Here is a 13208-nt window from a genome sequence, read left to right as displayed (position 1 = left end):
TTCGAAGTTTTCAAATACAGACACAAATGAAAATCTGCAGTTCCCCAGAACAAAAGTATATATATATATTTTTTTGTCGCCGATTTAAAAAGTATGACGCTAGAATCTCAGTAAATCTGATTACAGACTGAATGTAAACCAGCATCTGCACTAAAATAAGTTCGATCTATTTGGAGAATTATCTGATCATATATATAGGCCTAGTAAGAGAGTATCAATCATCAAAAACTACACCTTGAAACATAGTAAAAATTACTTTGTATGTTTAATCATTATTTGAACCTATAGCTTACTGGACGCCGAGGTCGAGGAGTCAGCATTCCTGTTACAATTTTTAGCCCAATTTCCTTATTTTGAAAAAAAAAAAGTAGACTTGTGCGATCACCTTGCNCCCCCCCCCCCCAACTTTTGAACACCTATACCCATATTTCCATCAGCAATAGCAGCACTGAAGCTCTCGATTTTTTGAGGAAATGGCCTTACTATTACTTGAACGCCTGAACCTACAGTCATGAAACTTCGTTATGTATAACATGACACCTGAGGCCATCTCAACAGCATAATAAATCCTCCCCATAAGTAATACTAACATTGAACTTTCTCAAATTGTTGAGGTAACAACTTCACTATTATTATTTTTTTATTGCTAGAGGGTGGGACTAAGCCCCTTGTACTGCGGCCACTTCTGGTTTATTGTACCAGCCCCAGATGATAGGTGAGGGTGATTGTGAAGCAATTGGTGGAATGAAGATTGGCAGGGGAAACCGAAGTACTCGGAGAAAATCTGCTGCCCCATCGCCACTTTGTCCACCACAAATCCCACTTGACCAGACCCGGGAACGAACCCGAGTTGCCGCGGTGGGAAGCTAGCGACTAACCGCTTGAGCTATTGCGCGGCCCAACTTCACTATTACTTGAACCGATTGTGATGTTACTTAGCGGGAAAACCATGCCAAATGAGGCACTTTCAACAGTGTATCTCACAAATGCCTCCTTTCAGTAGACGAAAACAGCGGCCGCTCAAATTCTTTATATGGTCATCAGCTTTATCTTATCTAAACACTCATTTCATGGATATAATACCACTTACAGTCCTTTAACAGACCCCTTTTACACACTGTGGCATGTAGACCGTTGCTAGGAAACGATCGCGAAACAAGCAATTATACAACAGTCCCGGGGACAGTTCGGGAACCCACCGTTGAAAGGTACTACCAAATAACGGCAGTAAAGGCGTGACTCTGGAAATTATTGTGGGAGTAACAGTGAACTGTAAAGCGGCCTCCGTAGTCTAGAGGTAACGTTCCCACCTCATGACTCGTGGTACGCGGGTTCAAATACCCGGCGGAGGTCGTCGAATTTTTAGGGGCGGAAAAATTCAGGGAACAAGTCCTCCGGGAGGGACTTTAAGCTGTGTGTCCCGTGTCGTAACTTTACGGCACGTAAAAGAACCTCATATCCCCAAAGGGGATCACTAAGCCAAATTCCAGGAAGTTTCCCGCCCAACAAGAGTCTCTAAGGCCTCTGATAGATGGGGGAAGCATTATAGACATCGCTAAGCAAGTGGCCGAACTCGCTTGCTCGGCGGGACTGATGGTACGCACCATTTATCAGTAGGGTATAGAGACTGGTAGAATATCATACAGGGAAGCACAATAGATCAAACTGGTCGCGGTGCATGGGGAAACCCACCCTCTCTAAATAAGTAACTAACTAACAGTGAACTGTAAAGTACAGTCACGCGATGTATCAAAGAGTTCAATAAATCCGGTCATCAATCCAGAAACCCGTCTATAGCCACTATCAAAAGTAAATATAAAGTCACATTTCGAAACTACTAGAAGATTACGTCTCCAGGATTGCAAATCTTTTCATTAAATATTTATGTAAAAGAGTACATTATAATACCTGTCATCGTGGAATTAGTACAGTCTGATTTACATACAATGTCAGCGGCCGTACAGCAAGAAAATATACTGCGGACAAGCAAGGGCGCAAGATGGTTTCTTTAGGGTTTCGTGTTTTTACATTGAAACACTAAGGATAACTTATGTCACATTGGACGGAATGGTTAGTATTTATAATAACTTTACCACTTTAGACTGTATTACTGCATGCACAACTCTAGCTGTACAACCATCCAGTTTTCATTATCATTTTACTGTTTGCATTACACATAGTTACCTTTTTCTACTACTTGTATCAAACACTAAACTTATAGTGAAACGAAACTAGGCGAATATTTATTCCCAGAATGTTTTTCGTCAGTTCGCTCGGGGAAATACTGGGCAGTGTGTCACGTGTCACAACTGCTTCCTTCCACATGACTTCCAATTCACGACCATTCGCTATCCTACTCCAGTTGTTCTCTAACACATTCAATAAAAAAGCAGCATTAAATAATCTAAGTTTCTTCCGTGAGTCGGAGTGCTGAACCCGACTGAATCAGGAAAACACTGAAACCAAGAAAAGGACATGAACAAAACGACTATGAAACAAGCATAGCGGCGCAGTACAGTAACAGCGTGTTAAATACAATTACAGGCATAGAGCGTTACTTCATATAATTTTAAATATGACACAGAAAGGTGCAAATGATGTACTAAATACTTGTAGCACAAATTACTCTTTCAGGCACAGAAGGGGAACGAAACTGGCAAAGACAGATGTCAAAATCCTCTACATAACATGGACTAACTCAACCTAAGAATGCGAACATACTAAATGCGATGTCATTTGCCAAAACTAGTCAGGCACGATCAGAGCCTCCACTGGCAGGGAAAGTGGAGCGACCTCCCTGTGCTTTCGAGGGACCCCGCATATCAACATCACAAAATATATTCATCGGTACTTTCAAACAAATACTGGGCAATTTGAAACAAGCAGCGCTCGCTTCTTTAAAATATTTCCCAATTAATCATTTTAACATTTTAAATATTTCACACCCACGCCATTTGTTCTTTACCATCCCCACCTCGCATCTCCTACAGACTCCCGATATCGCCAAGTACCCACCCTTCCCCAGATAAGCTTCTTTTTGTGTCCCAAGGAATTTTATCCAACAGCCATTAAAAATGGTAAAGCTATCCCTGCAATAGGCCATGGAGGCCCATAGGGTTGAGAGACGTCGGGGCTCCCACATTTTCTAGATAATCGGCTCACCGTTGGCGGTGAGGATGCCAGCCTTACGCGACGGTCCTCCTTTAGGACCCAGTAAGATTCCTAATGCTCATTTCTGATAGAAGCAGAGTCGACTCCAGGGCCACAGTGCGGCTGCAAGAATTACGTCAACTGAAAATCCAATGACCTCGTCGAGAATCGAAGACACGACCTCCCGGCTTGCAGCATAGTGCCTCAATCAACTACGCTACCGCGTGCTCCCATAACAGTTATTGATATTTGTAATAATTTATTTCAACAATGTTAATGGCCAATCTGAATATGGCATACTACATTTTGTTTCGAAGTACAAGAAGGAAATAAAAACGAACCCGAACTTAAGGATGATTGTTATAATAAAAGTAAATAAATTTTTCAGTTCTTAACGCGTTTGTTGCCATTGCAAAGAAACCTTTAACGCGTAGATTTCTGTGGGTTGGCTTACAAGTGCATGAACGTAATACATCTGGGCGAATTCCTGAAATGTAATTTTAATTTGAAGGAACAACAAACAATTTACAGCAGAGCCACAGTGTGACCGGAAAGCAAAACTGTCAAACAATTAACATACACGCACGCAACAATAGAAAACTGTGTTTTCTATGTGGTCCGTGTCAAAATATTATAACTGGGACATTTGGAGCTTACTCTTGTGGAGGCGGGGTCGAATACCTCTACCGTGGCCCTGCGAGTCGTGGGAGGCGACGAAAAGGGAAGTCTCAAATCTGAGACAGTAAAATATGGTCGCGAATCAAGGGACTCTGATCCGAGAAAGACTGCGCTGGCAAGGACCAGCAGCATACACAAAAGACAGACACGTCCTTTCGTCAGAGGGCGCGCCACACAAAAAGAAGACCATAACTGTCAAACAGTTATAAATATCTGGTCATGAGCCCCAGATGGGGATCGACACCAAGAATTACTGACTGACTGATCGTTGGTCGCAATGTGACTTTGACTTACTGAGTCTAATACCTTCGCCGTGACCCTGCGAGTCGTAGGAGGCGACGAAAAGGGAAGTCTCAAATCTGAGACAGTAAAATATGGTCTGAAGTCCCAAGGGACTTGGACCCGAGAAAGAGTGCGCTGGCAAGGACCAGCAGAATATATACTCGTAATCTCGTCAGAGGGCGCCCCACAAAAACAAGACCATAACTCTCAAAGAGTAATAAATATCTGGTCATGAGAACATGATGAGACCCGACACCATGACTTACTGACTGACCGTCAGTCGCAATGTGACTTTAACTTTGACTTAGTCAGCTGATACTGAGTTCTGTACAAGTGTATATGAAGAGAGGACTTGAGCCGGAAGCAGAGAAATAGCCATTATTAAAAACAGACTCAGAACACTAAAAGTGTGGGAACAGTTATTTGTAGTTAGGACCTATAAGTGGTCAATAAAATCAGCTATTCACAAAGTTCAAGAAAGCCTATGATTCAGTTATGAGGGATGTACTGTACAATATTCTGACAGAGTTCAGAATACCCATGAAAATAGTCAGGTTGATTAAAACGTGTTTAAACGAAACGTATGGTAAAGTCCGTACAGGTATATATTTGTCTGATAATTTTCGTATCCAGAATAGTTTAAAACAGGGAGATGCTTTATCGCCACTGCGATTCAACTTTTCTTTCGAAAATGCCATTAGGAAGGCCCAAGAAAACCGGGCTGAAATTGNATGCAATTAGGAAGGTCAAGGGAAACCAGGTGGGACTGAAACTAAATGGGACACATCAGCTGTTGGGCTATGCTGATGATGTGAATCTACTGGGTGATAATATATATATATATATATATCATGAAGAGAAACATACAAACTTTAATTGACGCTAGTAAGGAGATTGGTCTAGAAGTAAACAGAGAAAATTAACTATATGTTGGTATATCATCACCAAAATGCATGGCAATATCAGGACATAAAGACAGGTAACAGATGCTCTCAAAATGTGGCACAGTTCAGATATTTGGGAATGACCATAACAAATTCAAACCTTATTCAGGAGGAAATTGAACTCGGATAATGTTTGCCAACATTCAGTCCGGAGCCTTTTGCCTTCTCGTCTGCTGTCCAAAAACATAAAAATTACAATATACATGTACAAAACTATAATTTTGCCCGTGATTCTGTATGGGTGTGAAACTTGATCCCTGGCATTAAGCAAGGAACACAGACTGAGGGTGTTTGAGAACAGGGTGTTGAGAATATTTGGACCGAAGAAAGATGAAATGACAGGAGGGTGGAGAAAACTACATAATGAGGAGCTTCATAACTTGTACGGTTCCTCAAGTATAATTAGAATGATCAAGTCAAAGAGGATGAGGTTGGCATGGCATGTAGCAAGAATGGGGGACAGGAGAAATGCATATAGGATACTGCTGGGAAAGTTGGAAGGAAAGAGACCACTGGGAAGACCAAGGCATACGTGGGTGGACAATATTAAAATGGACCTCAGAGATATAGGATGGGATTGTATGGATTGGATTGATTTGGATCAGGATAGGGACCGCTGGAGGGCTCTTGTGAACATGGTAATGAATCTTTGGGTTCCATAAAATGCTGGGAAGTTCTTGAGCAGCTGCACAACTGGCAGATTCTCAAGAAGGGCTCATCTCCATGAGTGAGTGAAGTGGTCACTAAATCTATTCACCAATTCAAACACCGTCTATGTCACATATGTAAATCTTCATTACAACGAGTTTAAGCTTGTGAAGTAGTACTACTGTCTTCCCTTTTAATGTCAGCTTAAACGAGTCTATGATGCAATTCCAAAAGCAAATGGCTGAAGATGTATGAATGTGCTTTTTTCTTCATCCTTCTTGTTTCATGCCTATCTGGAATTCTGAAAACCCCTACCGACTTAGTGCTCGAACCATGTCACAACTTCCATTTTCATCCTTCTTGAGTCATATAACCAACTTCCGCTCAATACACTTTACAAGAAAAGAAAAATGCGAAAACATGTACAAATATGCAAATATTGAAGGATAATTTTGCTTAATTCCTATTAATGTTATAACTAAAACATGGAAAACCACTTAAAAAGAATGGCATTTTGTTACTGATACTATGTCATGTCATAACCCGGCAGATCACAATCCAAAAGGGACCATATCTTTACTCTAATGAGATATATATTTGGTCCTAACTTTGGTTGTAAATTCTTTTAAATTTATCCATTCTTTCGTATTTTACAACAAACAAATTAAACATGATATGAAACAATGTATAGTATTCTACACGTTCTGTCAAGCATATTTATATATATGCTGATGCTAGAGCACTGGAATTTAAGCAAATGTTCCCTTGACTTTTCATCATTAAATCTGTTAGTTATACCTCAAAGTAACCACATAACAGTGGCATAAAACCAACTATTCTACGTTCTTTGTATAATATTCACAGAAACTCGAAGGCGGATCCTGATGAAATTTGGTGTGGACGTTATGTATTGGTGGCTACCCCAACACTTTACTTTAACACATCCTGCAACCAGTAATATCACTGGCAGCCCTTTTCCGTATTACTTTGGGTGGGGGGGGGACATGAAAACAACGGCTACATGAAATCTATATATGCCTTTGGCAGGATAGCACTAACTAATGAACCACTCGTGCTGGAAACATGAAATTTCATACCGAGGTGGACCACATTTATGTCTACGAATTCTGCATTAAATACCTGTTCCTAAATAATTAAACACAGTGACAGCGCAATTCTTTGATGTTATGTGTGACAAATTTAAAAATCCTGGACAGAAGAACATATACAAATAAAATACTATGCTGCTGCTGCTACTACCACTGCTGCTGCTGCTAGTACTACTACTACTACTACTACTACTAATAATAATAATAATAATAATAATAATAATAATAATAATAATAAGGTAAAGTTGTCCCTGTGCGTAACTAATTAAGCATTATGCCATGAAGGCCCATGAGGGAGTGAGTATATAGATGCACATTTTCTTGACCTCAGCACTAGCTGAAGGTGAATGCAAGGGTTACTGTCAAATAGAGGGGGTTGGGATAGCTCAATCGGTACAGTGGCAGGCTACGAGCTGGATGGCCAGAGTTTTATTCACAGGAGTGCAAGATTTTCTCTTCTCTATAGCTTCCAGACTGACTCTGGGGTCAACCCAGACAATCCAATGAATTTAGGTGTATTTCCCCTTGGGTAAAGCAGCAAGGCCACAAAGCTAACTACTATGGTTTACTTTCAAATAAAGGCTGTATATAATGTGAGGGTTACATCAATCCAACACAAATCAAAGTCAAATTTACCCAACAATTTTTGTTGTAGAGAATTAATATAAAACTGTACCTAAATGAATTCTGTTTCAGAGATGAAATGTAGATAGATCAAAGGCCATAACACCACCATACATTTAACTTATGCACTCTGTGGAAAAGGGTACTTCATCAAAGGAATGAAAAATGGTTATATTATATAATGCCAACAAAACAAACTTGGCTGAAGGACCAGAACTAGGAAACTCAGAACCAAGGCTGAATGACTCTGGTGCACATTAATATTCAAAATAAGCTGAAGTATGATAGGACACAAAAGAAATTCCAAAGACCTTCTTTCCTAAAATAGTTAATTTTTATTCTGTTGAACAACTCTTAACATAAAAACAGAGTTGTAAAATTTAAACTGAGAAGTGTCAAAGGAGATCAGATGGCTACATAAAGATACACCAGAAGTCACTAGATTTTTTCAATTGACCTAATCCTTCCAGCCGCACTATGGCCTTGGGGTTGACTCAGCCTCTAACAGAAATGAGTATCAGGAATATTCTTGGAATAATTTTGGGGGTAAAGGGCGGCCAGTGCGTAGGGCTGACAACCTTGCCATCATCTGTCAGCCGATTGTCTAGAAAATGTGGGAACCTCAAATCTCACAACCCTATGGGCCTCCACGGCCTATTACATGGATACCTTTACTTTACTTTTACATGTGAAATTGATATTTGTGTAATGTAAAATTTAATTATGCATACATTAAATGTCAATCAGGTAGTAAAAATACTGTATGTCCATGATTTCTCCACCTCCAAGCGGTAAACAACACACAAAAAAATGCAGTGGGAGGTTGCTCACTGCAATCATAATGGGTGTTTTAGTCAATAACACCATAACTAAGGCAAATAATCATTTTGGTCCATATCACAATACCAAAGCTGAATCGACCCATGCTTTATATTAGCTTTCTGCTTAGAATAACTTCCCAAACCTGATGGTGAAGTCTGTCGGTTTCACTACGGAACATACTGTACAGGAGAATAATGGTTCCATGCATGTCCAATATTACACTTCACAATAACTCTATTTGCCATTCTCTACCAGCATGTATACCAGACAAGCTGCTCTAATAGTAATGTTCTAGACTTGTATTCAGGGCAGGTACATGGTCTGTATTTTGCCAGGTACACTAGATATCCTGATGGTGGTTGCTCATGATTTTCGTTACTCCCAACAGGCAAAGTGCACTTTGGTCAGGTTATGACCTCTTCCTTCCACATCCTATTCAATTCCTTACTCAGCTACCATCATGCCATTCAACATTATACTGTCTGAGATACTGACAGCTTCATAACATAAACTATGAAATAAAATATAAACACAAACTTCACTATAGCAGCATTGAAAATGTAACATTTACAATCCTTAACAGAGTACTGGTACTGATGTTAGTAGCTACCCAGTCAAGAAATTCCCTTCTCATAAGAAACAAACCAGTTCATCACTACATTACTAACACCCACAAACACTTCTACACTTGAAATTATTCCATTCAATCCAAGACACAATGATCCATTCTGAATGCACCTTGCTACATAAACAGCTACAGGATCCATGAACAAAGTGCTCAGTTAAATAAAAGAAAAATTGGAATACAAAAGAATTCAGATAATTAGAAAGCCACACTAATGCACTAGCAGTGAGCCTACTAGACAACTGCATATGAGTTATGCCACTGAGCAAACTCATTCACAAGCCAGTACTTATTGAACATATACATTTATTGCAGATTCTGTGTAATAAATGTGTGTGTGGGGGGGGGGATTATTCCACACCATATACTGTATAGAAAGGATGCAGTATTCCTGACTCCCCTTACCATACATACTAAGTAATGAGTTCCCACTTTATACAACTGAAGCCAAACAGCAGTGAACTTCTATTACAAATTTAACATTTCTAACATTGGCACAATCAATTATTAAACTCCAGCAGTAAACAACTAACGAGGCTGTCCCAGTAACTACTTAAATGGAAGATCATAATTTACGGTCATGGACTCTGAAGCTTTTATTTAAAGATGGAAAATTTCTAAACTGGTAATATGACTACTGAATGAGTGACTGTTTTAAATATGGCTGTTAGATGATTTCTACTTTCTTGACACAATACCATGTAGTCTTGGGGAACCTCAAATCCTACATCTATATCAGAATTTATTACTAAGTGCACATTATGTAAGGTGCTACAAAACCAGCGCCTTTCTAAAAAATTATTTTAAAGTACTGATAATTCATGAATGCTTGTCAGAAAATGCTTACAGATGTGTCATCCATATAGTACAAAACTTTCTGTAATAACATTAATTCTAATGACAAAACCCGTCAATATTACTAATATAACAAATAGGTGACACATACAATGCACATGATTTGGAGCATTCAGAGATTTTGTTGTAAGCAGTCAAGAACATCGTTCTTTCATTCCACAGAGTAACTACATAACCAAGTTCTTATGACAGTCACTCTCTAATCAGGACTTCGTGGGGAATCAGAAATAACACGTTGGCATAAAAGACAAAGAAGCCGTTCATTATTTGTCATAGGGAACACTGCATCACGTCAAATTACAACGCTATCGAAGCAAATGAAACCAAACTATTATTTTCAGTAATATACTGTTCGCACATAGTGGCTAGTTGAAGTTAATGCAACAACACTTTCATCACATACCGGAAAACTGTTAGAAGTACACACGGTTAATCACACTCAGTAGCGTTTATAACAAAATTTCACTATATTAAAACATGTTTGGGTACTAAACCTTGTAAAATGTCACGCCCCCACCTATTTGAAAACTTCGCACTCAACACTGGATGCAGAAATAACATTACGGTAAAAGTAATAAGTTGGGCATTTTAATTAAAATCATATGAATACCTGCCGAGAATTGTAAGCCTGGAAATAAAATTGCCACAGCCAACTTCGCAAACGACATGGCTGAAACGATAGTGGTGAAATACATAAAAACGTTAATTCGTTGTGCTCTACTTACCAACAATCCACTACTCGAAATGTTTCTTGATGGCAATAAAGTACCTTCTGTTACTTTAACGTCAGGTACCTTTCAAAGAACGACAGTTTTCAAGAAAACGCCGAAATACACACAGCACCTCCACGTGCGTACAATGTTTTTGTGTAACACATCTATTATAACATGGCGACGAGCGTGCCAAAATACAAACACTGCCTAGACACATCAGAGCTGTTAGAAATAGATCCAGATCCAAATTACGACATATTATACTGAAAGTGGTGGTGGAAAAAGGAATGAAGTTCGCACTAAAACATAAAATTGTAACCATACTTTCATTTATGATTTTACTCAGATATTTGTAAAACATGGAACTGTATACTGAGTTACCCAAATAATTATTTCCGCATATTTTTATTGCGAATAATGCAATTGATCTCGATGACTCAGATCATACCAATAACACCTAGGTAATTAACCCCATGATATATATACAGTTGCCCTCTTGTAGTGCACTCAATTTCACCTGTTACTTCACGACATGTTTCGGCAACATAGTGCCATCAGGTGCCCTAATTACGCTAATCTATTTCATTGCTTGCCTTTATAAAATTATTTAAAAAGTGCGTATTTGTCAACTATAATAAATTTACACACACTAAAACTTAAGATTATTCATCTTGTGTGTCATAATTATAACTTGCGTGTGGTTCTTCCACTATGGGGGTCGTTTTTCTTATGCCTGTGTAAACCATGTCTCGTGGTGTGTGTTCCCTTCTTAGCTGCGAGTGTTGAGTGCACTACAAGACACAAGACGGCGACTGTATATATATCATGGAAGAAAATCAGTGCAACAGGACGCCAAAATACAACATTAATTAACCCCATTTAAACTTCAATAACACATGAACGCGCTCTCTATAACTGAGGGTCGGGTTCGACCGGTTCGACTGTAGGTCTATCGCCTTCCATCATAGCGTGCCTGTTTTCACAGCCCATCGATGGAAATGCTGAGTACAATGGTATAACGGCTTCCTCATTCGTTTCTATCACAGTAATTGTCAATGAATAAACAAATCTTTTAAATTTAAATACTCTTTATAACGCATACATTTTCGAATCAGATCTCCAGTAACTCCTGAACCAAGAATAAATATTTGAGGAAACTGCATTCAAACCACAATGCTTAAGCAATGGCAAATTCCTGGAAATATCTGTGCCAGTTCTCCTGTATACAAAACCAAACATACTAAAATTAAATTACAACCCTTCAAGCATCTGATATTTATTACTTCAATCCTGAATGTGGTTAACAGCAATGTATGCAAAAATCTACTCTTCACACATTTGCTGTGGCACATACATTATGTAAATCAGTGCTTCAGTTCTGCTTTTCACTCTTTTCAGGTGCAACATGAGGATGGTCTTCTATTACATTTAACTTTAGTTCATGAGCAGCAATGGAAAAAGTGCTAAAAGAAAACGTTAATCAGTATTATTTTTGGCACCCTGCTGTGGCTCTTACCTTCCCTCAGTGCACACAATTGATTTGTTCCTATTGTTTCCTCTACCACCCACACGCCACAGTACCTCAAATCACTTGCACCCGAACATTTGCTACACACTAAAGAAGTGAAATTGGTCACCAATGACTTTTGCTCATCCCTGGAAATCACCACTCATGAATTTTCATCAGTTTCAAGTCAGAAGCCAAACACAATATTTATCTTTTCACTCCTCATTCATGGAATGAACTTGGCCAAAACATGTCTCGATATTAGTCTTCAGCTATGTAACTAGTCTACTTCCTTCCACTTGGTTGTTTATGGGACTTACCATTTGCAGCTTTTTCGCTGAAATAAATCTGTTCCATAACTACTTCAACAGGCCTACTAAATGAATAAACAATCAGTATTACATCATCATCACACAAACGGAAAATTATATACATAAACTTCAATATGCCCCAAATCAAGTAAGATTTCTTTTTCCTTCTAGTGCAATTATCTTCAGATCATGACTGACTGCTGAATATTAAGTTTGGAAATGTATGCATAGCATCCCTTCTTTCTAAAGAGCTGTCTTATGGGAAAAGTTTAGCAAACAGATTTTTTTTTTATCTTCTCTACAGCTTTTGTTTCAAAAGTGTAGTATCTCCAGTAGATACTTAAAACCAACAGAAAAGCACATCTTCAATTCATCGAACTGGCATGCTGTTTTGTAAAATTCTTCCATATCAGATTTCCTAAGATCTCCAGTTGTTTCATGCCTACAAACTGAGCAACGTTAATAGGAGCTCTCTCCAGGGTTATGAATGAGCATAATGGAGCTAAATAAATGCAGCAAAAACATTCACATTTGTAACGCATGTACTAGGTGCAAAACATGAGAACTGAATATGTAATAACATGTATGCATACATTAATTCTGGCTCACTGGCTGCTATGCTGTGAGTAAACTTAAAAATCCCTTGTTTCCAAGGATCAATGATGCTAGCAAATAAATCATTTATAACATGCAAAAAAAAAAAAAAAGAGAACATGGTGCTCAGACTGAATGGGGGGTGTGGAGCATCAAGAGTCCTTAGCGGCACCAGGGTGGAATATGATCCAAGCTCTCAAGACTGTAGTAGCTAACTTGTAACAATACATACACAAGATAATCTACCCTGGGAACCATGGGCTGGTTCTAAGTAGTAATTATGTTTCACTATAAGATATGTCATTCAGGATACTCACCTGCTCTTCCAACAGGATATACAATTAAA

General features: G+C 38.8%; 1 protein-coding gene across 1 annotated transcript in view; it reads right to left on the bottom strand.

The window, feature by feature from the left end:
• Nucleotides 1–10625, bottom strand: part of LOC111865421 (A-kinase anchor protein 1, mitochondrial) — a 123413-nt gene extending 112788 nt beyond the window's left edge. The window contains exon 1 of the mRNA XM_023853444.2: nucleotides 10463–10625. The gene's annotated coding sequence lies outside the window, so the exon portion shown is untranslated. The remainder of the gene's footprint in view (nucleotides 1–10462) is intronic.
• Nucleotides 10626–13208: the final 2583 nt, after the last annotated feature.

The sequence above is a fragment of the Cryptotermes secundus genome, unplaced genomic scaffold (genome assembly GCF_002891405.2).
Source record: "Cryptotermes secundus unplaced genomic scaffold, Csec_1.0 scaffold343, whole genome shotgun sequence".
Taxonomy (NCBI): domain Eukaryota; kingdom Metazoa; phylum Arthropoda; class Insecta; order Blattodea; family Kalotermitidae; genus Cryptotermes; species Cryptotermes secundus.
The sequence above is the reverse complement of the archived record's forward strand: the minus strand, read 5'-3'. Positions and strand labels throughout refer to the sequence as shown.